Below are 6000 nucleotides of genomic sequence, written 5' to 3'. Positions count from 1 at the left end.
GTGAATTATACTCATTTACATCCAACAAAGTGTTTCGAGGGATGATTTAAAATAACAAACCTTATCTGGCTTGGGAAGTTGCCAGGCTGATATCTGCAGAACTTGGCAAAGAGAGTCATGAACCAATTAAGCAAACTAATTGTCTCCTGCAAACTCCACTCCCCTTTCACTCCTCTTTTTTTTCCTCTGGGAGGAGCCATTCATTGTCCACCTGTGGCCTTACTCCCAAGTCAACCCATGTTCTTTAGCTGTTCCCTTTGTCTAGCAACTCTGCACATGCACACACTGGGAACAGGCTCCAGCTGTTCATCTGCCTCACTGATGTCTGACTCTGAAGGCAGCTGATAATTGGCACAGGACCCTGGCACCCTCTCTGCCTCCAACACATAGCCCTAATCAAAACCTTCCCCAGACTCCAGGACTGGCCCATGTTCCTTCCCAATCTCTTCACTGTCTGAATCTGCTGCCAGTTCTGCTGGCAGGCCACAACAGACTTAGACTTAGAATAACTTTATTGTCACTTTGAATGTACACTAATTGGCATACATTAAAATGAAATTTTGTTGCATATAGCTCTCAAGGGATCTCCATATCTAATATACACTACATAAACATGACAAGATAAATAAATACAAAGTTATGCGTGTACCCACATATGTTATATGACACGGAGAAACAATGCACTCTAGTTCAGATGTATACATGTACATGGCGAAAGAAACAAATCTTGCAAGTTTACCAGATGGATAGCATAGGGAACAAAGCTGTTACAGAATCCTGCTAGAAATACTTCAGAACCTCCTCCCTGGAAGGTTGGAAGATTGGATTATGTCCCTGACAAACACTAACTGGGCCTGACCCTGCTTAGCTTCTCTGCACAGGGAAAACAACCCCAAACAAGCCACCTATCTCAACTCCCACCTTCCCATCCCAGGGATAAAAGGGCATTCATGCTTTCTTTGGAGTCAAAACAAGCTTGTGGTAACTGTTCTACAGGGCTGTGCTAGTTTATCTTCAAATGTCCCTGGGTGGACATATCCCATTCTTTAAAAAAAAAAAAAGTCTGTTGCAAGCATTGATTAGATCGTGCTCCATTAGTTTTAAACATTTAAACAGTTTTACACATTTTTTTAAAGGCCCTCTGTTCGTGTGGGCGGCATCACGCTCAGATTCCCTGCCTCTTCGCTGTCCAACCTAAAGTACCGTGGAAACCCTGTGCGCCTCTATGGCAGCGTTTGGTTCACCTTTCACAGCATCCTCCCTACAGCTTGTCACACGCCGCTCACCTGTACGCGAGAGCCCGCATCCCACTAAAAACACGTGGCCAGGCGCCCCGCCACGCAGAGGGCTTGCGAGAGAGAGAGAGAGAGAGAGAGAGAGACGGAGATCTGCCAGCTCCTTCCCCCACGTCTCCTCCCCGCGGATCCTGAGGGCCAGCCGCCCTCTTCGCCAAATCCTGCCTAGATCGCTCCCGCTTGTCCTCGCCCCCCACTTCCTCCGTGGAATCTCCGGGGGCAAGGAAGAAGCCGAGGGAGGGGGGAGACGCGGAATGAGTCACGCTTGAGCGAAGCAGGGAAACTCCAGCTCCTCCGCCGAGGCCAACGCTATTAAAAAGCGCATGCGCGCCCGGAGCCTCTGCTCTGCTCCCCACCCTCCCTTACTCGCTTCCCCTCTCCCTCTTTCCTTCCTCCCTCCCTCCTTCTTTCCTTCCCTCCCTCCCTCTCTATCTCTTTTTCTCTCTCTCGCTCTCTCTGTCTTTCCCTGCCGGCTGGGTGCTGAAGTTGGGCGGATGGCAGCAAACCAGCTCCGCTAAGGACCAGCTGCACCAGCCTTTTCCCCGGGACCGTTCAGTGCCAAGCACACACCACCAGGCGGGGGTGGGTAAGATGGACCGCTTTTTTTCCCCCTTCTCTCTCTTTCGCTCTCTCGCTCTCTCCTTTCAACCCTCCGCCTTGGACAAATCGCTGGCACCAAAATGTCTGCTTTATAGACCGGTGCTTGGAGATAGATCTAGATCTCGACTAGGCGAACCGCGAGGGGCAGGGAGGGAGGCAGGGAGGGAGGGGCTGCCTTCCTGCCTGCCTGCCTGCGTGGAGTGCGAAAGCGAGGAACTGGTATGACTGAGGGCGACCAGAGGTGCACGCCTGGGTTTTTGGGGTGCGCTCGGTGTGTTTTTGTGTGAGGGAGTGAGTGTGTAAGTGAGTGACTGCGCGCGCACGCGCTAGTGTGTTCGAAGTGTGTGTGTGTGCGCGCGCGCGCGCGTGTGTGGCGGGGGAAATGTTGTTTCTCTCCAGTGATGCAGAAAGAGGGAGGGGAGAGGCTCGGCGTGGTGGCTTCCCTGGACCTGCCCTGCTCACGCCCGGGGCTGCCGGCGGGAAGATGCTGAGGGGCTGGAGCGAAGGACTTGAACCTGACAGGAAGGCAGAAGAGATTGGAAGCGCTGAAAGAGGACCTTAGGAAAGGGGGAATTGGGGGGGGGGAAGAGAAAGGTGGGGAAGAGGAGAGAAGCTCCGTAGAAGTACAGGCGTCCTTTGCAGATGTAAAAAGAGACATTTCCCTCCTCCTTACCAAGAAATAATACAATGTTGGAACTTGCTTTTGCCTTCCCCAATCTCTTTGGCAGTTATAGAATCATCTTCTCCCTTCTCTTCTCTTCTCTTCTCTTCTCTTCTCTCCTCACTTCCAATTTTATCTCCTTCACCACCTCTCTGTAAGAAATTGGCATCCTTTCCTTAAAACAACTGGTCTTAAAAACATCATAGAATTGGTCAGAAGGAAAGAAAAAGAAATGAATCCTATAGCTTTGATGTGAAGAGGCTACCCGACCCCACATACACACACACACACACACACACACACACACATAACTGAGGAGGTGGGGTGCAGAGCTTTTCCTTATCATTCCTAAGGTCAGCCAAGAAAACATTTCCTGGTCTTGCCAGTCCATTGGAGTTTCTTCTGCTTGGCCGAGACCTATTTAGCTCCTTCTCCCCGACTGCTCTTTTGAGATTGCATGAAGTTGGAGGAAAGGCTTAGAGACCCAGATATGTCAAATTGGGGCGGCAGAGGGGGGGGCAGTGGCTGCTGTAGAGACAGGCAACCAACAGGATGGTTGTTTCTGATTAGGCAAGAGCAACAGAAGGGGTCTAGTGAGGTAGAGTCAAAATCTGTCACCGCCCTTACCACTCATTGGAAGTGGCATCTGAAATTTTGGCTGCTTCATAGATCGTCTTAGCAGGATTACTAGCTACCCTGCTGGTATGGAAATGTCAAAAAAAAAAAAAAGGAAGAAAGGGCCTGGTCTTTTTGCTTTCAGAATATCCATCTTTCCCTCCAGGATATAGCAGAGTCTGATGAATCAACACACTTTATTTGTAACTATCTACTCTGCTTCATTTTATTCCTTTTGTAGTTTCAGATTGCTGTAATCTCCAGCAGGTTTAGACAGAGGGGTGGCTCAAAATCTTTTCTTTCAAACTAACTTTTAAGAGATGGGATCAAAAGCTACTACTTTTATGTATAGTTTCATTGTAATCTGTTGTGTTACAGACCACTCCAGAATTGCAGTTATGGCACTATTTTAAATGCATACACAGGGATAATGTTCAGACTTAATATGGGCCATAGGGTGTGTCTCTCCCCAAAAAAGCCTATTAAGCCTTCAGTTACAATATATTTGTAAATGTACGTCACAGAATCTACTTTATAATAACGATTCTTGTTATTCTAGTGTCCATAGAGGCACTATACTCAGGGTAGCCCCCAACCGGGTCTCAACCTATTCTGAATTTGTTCATTTATTTTAATAGATGTTCCTATAAACAGAAAGCATTTGAGCCTTCATTTATCATGGTTGGTTATAGTTTAATTTGGTTTACATAATGTTAATTGTGGTTTTCTTAATTTGTGGGCTTTTACCAGATGTTCTTTTTTCTTTTCTTATGTATCTTTTTTATTCTTGTGGTAGTTTTGGCACTCAATATCAAGCCCTCCTGCACGGGGTGCTTCAGTACCATCATCAACGATAGGTCAATGTTGATACCCCAGTTTTAGTGGTTTTGGTTTCTACTTGCTGTTTCCATAGCAGTCAGGTTTTTATAGGGACGCAGTGGTTCAGTGGCTAAGACACTGAGCTTGTAGATCAGAAAGGTCCCTAATCCCTAATGCCATGTAATGGAGTGAGCTCCTGTTACTTGTCCCAGCTTCTGCAACATAGTAGTTCGAAAGCATGTAAAAATGCAAGTAGAAAAATAGGGACTACCTTGGTGGGAAGGTAACAGCATTCCTTGTGCCTTCAGCATTTAGTCATTTTGGCACATGACCATGGAGACGTCTTCGGACAGCACTGGCTTTTTGGCTTTGAAACAGAGATGGCACCGCTCCCTAGAGTCAGGAACGACTAGCACATATGTGCAAGGCAAACCTTTACAGGTTTTTAAAAGGTAGGGTTGCTAGCCCTATGCCTAACTCTTTTCTTTATCCAGGCTTGGGACCAGCAACAACAGCTGCTGAACTACTCAATCCATCCAGTGGCCACCACAGGTGGAGTTATCTTCTCTTACTGGGAGTCCTTAGGGATTCAGCAGTCTATAAATGTAAATCATCATCATCATATTTTATCATGTGTTTTGCTATAGTTTACTCAGAAATACTGACATGGAATTTATTGGGAAGTTAATATTAGTGTGGTTATTTCATTTCATTTTATGTTATCTGAAATTTGCCTTCTGCTTCCTGTCTCCCTTCTTTTGAATATTTATTCAAATGAGCCATGCTGAATTCAGTGAGGGTTATTTCCAGTTGGATGTTCATAGGACTGCAATTTTAGATTGAAATTAGAAAAGTATATTCCTTTATGATCCCTTAGAAAAAACAGATTAGCTAAAATTAAGCATTCATGGAAGAGTTCTCCAACAAATTGTGTTTTACATGAGTGAAAAGTATGAATCAATTCCAGTGGGTAATAGAATTTGATTGGTGTATGATCAGAAATGTTCTGTTCTTGAGTGTTGGGATAGCAAAGCTTCACACAACTGTTCCTCAATTTGGCAGTCTCTTCAGTGTGACTCATTGTTAAGATCTTCCTAGGTTCTACATTTTGTGTTTCTCATGCCTGTGTGACAACGTGTCACTTTTAACTACTTTGGAAATTTTGTTGAAAGGTAGTAGGTAAAATATTTATAAAAATAAAATAAAACATTTTGAAGCTCGGTGAGGTATGTAGAAGTTCTCACATTGTCCCTGCATAAATCAGACCTATTTATAATATGTATACATGTCATCAGTGTCAAAAGGGCAAATTTTACTTTTGAGACACCAACAGTTAGATTTTGCCTAATTGATACTTTATCCCATTCCACTTTTTGCTAAAAGCCAGAGAGAGATACCTCAGTTATAATTTCACTAGGTTTACTACAGAAGTTTTTAATTTTAATTTTCCCCGTAATTCCCATCTCAAAAATGAGGAGTATAGTTGTAGAACATAATGCTTATTCTAAACATAGGCAGTGCCACAAAGGAAAGCATTAGATATAAAAACATCAGCCTTGCCTCTCTTGCTCAATACATTTGCTCTTATTTGGAAAAATCCAATACTTCCATTTAATTCCCAATCAGGCCGTTGGCTGAGATTCTTAAATTTAAGAAATTATAAACAAGTTGCTATTGACCCTTTGTACTAATACTCTTCTAGGATATATTCTGTTTTGAATTTAATCAATAGAGAGCTTTTCTCTAAGCACTGCTACTTGCAAAGGAGCCAAATGGACTTATCACAACTCTTGTTCCGTTCCTCTGTTCTAAGAATAAGAGTGTTTTTTAACAAATAGGATAGAAAAGTAATGCTAGACAACAATAGCACTTAGACTTATATACTACTTCATAGTGCTTTACAGCCCTCTCTTAGCGGTTTACAGAGTCAGCATATTGCCCCCAATAATCTGGCTCCTCATTTTACTGACCTCGGAAGGATGGAAGGCTGAGTCAACCTTGAGCCAGTGA

The 6000-nt window shown here is 44.4% G+C and overlaps 1 protein-coding gene across 1 annotated transcript in view; it reads left to right on the top strand.

Annotated features, from left to right (window-relative positions):
- The first annotated feature begins 1735 nt into the window (after nucleotides 1-1735).
- Nucleotides 1736-6000, top strand: part of RGS17 (regulator of G protein signaling 17) — an 84428-nt gene continuing 80163 nt past the window's right edge. The window contains 1 exon segment of the mRNA XM_032216512.1: nucleotides 1736-1877. The gene's annotated coding sequence lies outside the window, so the exon portion shown is untranslated.

The sequence above is a fragment of the Thamnophis elegans genome, chromosome 4 (genome assembly GCF_009769535.1).
Source record: "Thamnophis elegans isolate rThaEle1 chromosome 4, rThaEle1.pri, whole genome shotgun sequence".
Lineage (NCBI taxonomy): Eukaryota > Metazoa > Chordata > Lepidosauria > Squamata > Colubridae > Thamnophis > Thamnophis elegans.
Note: the sequence above shows the minus strand (reverse complement) of the source record. Positions and strands in the feature narration are given on the sequence as shown.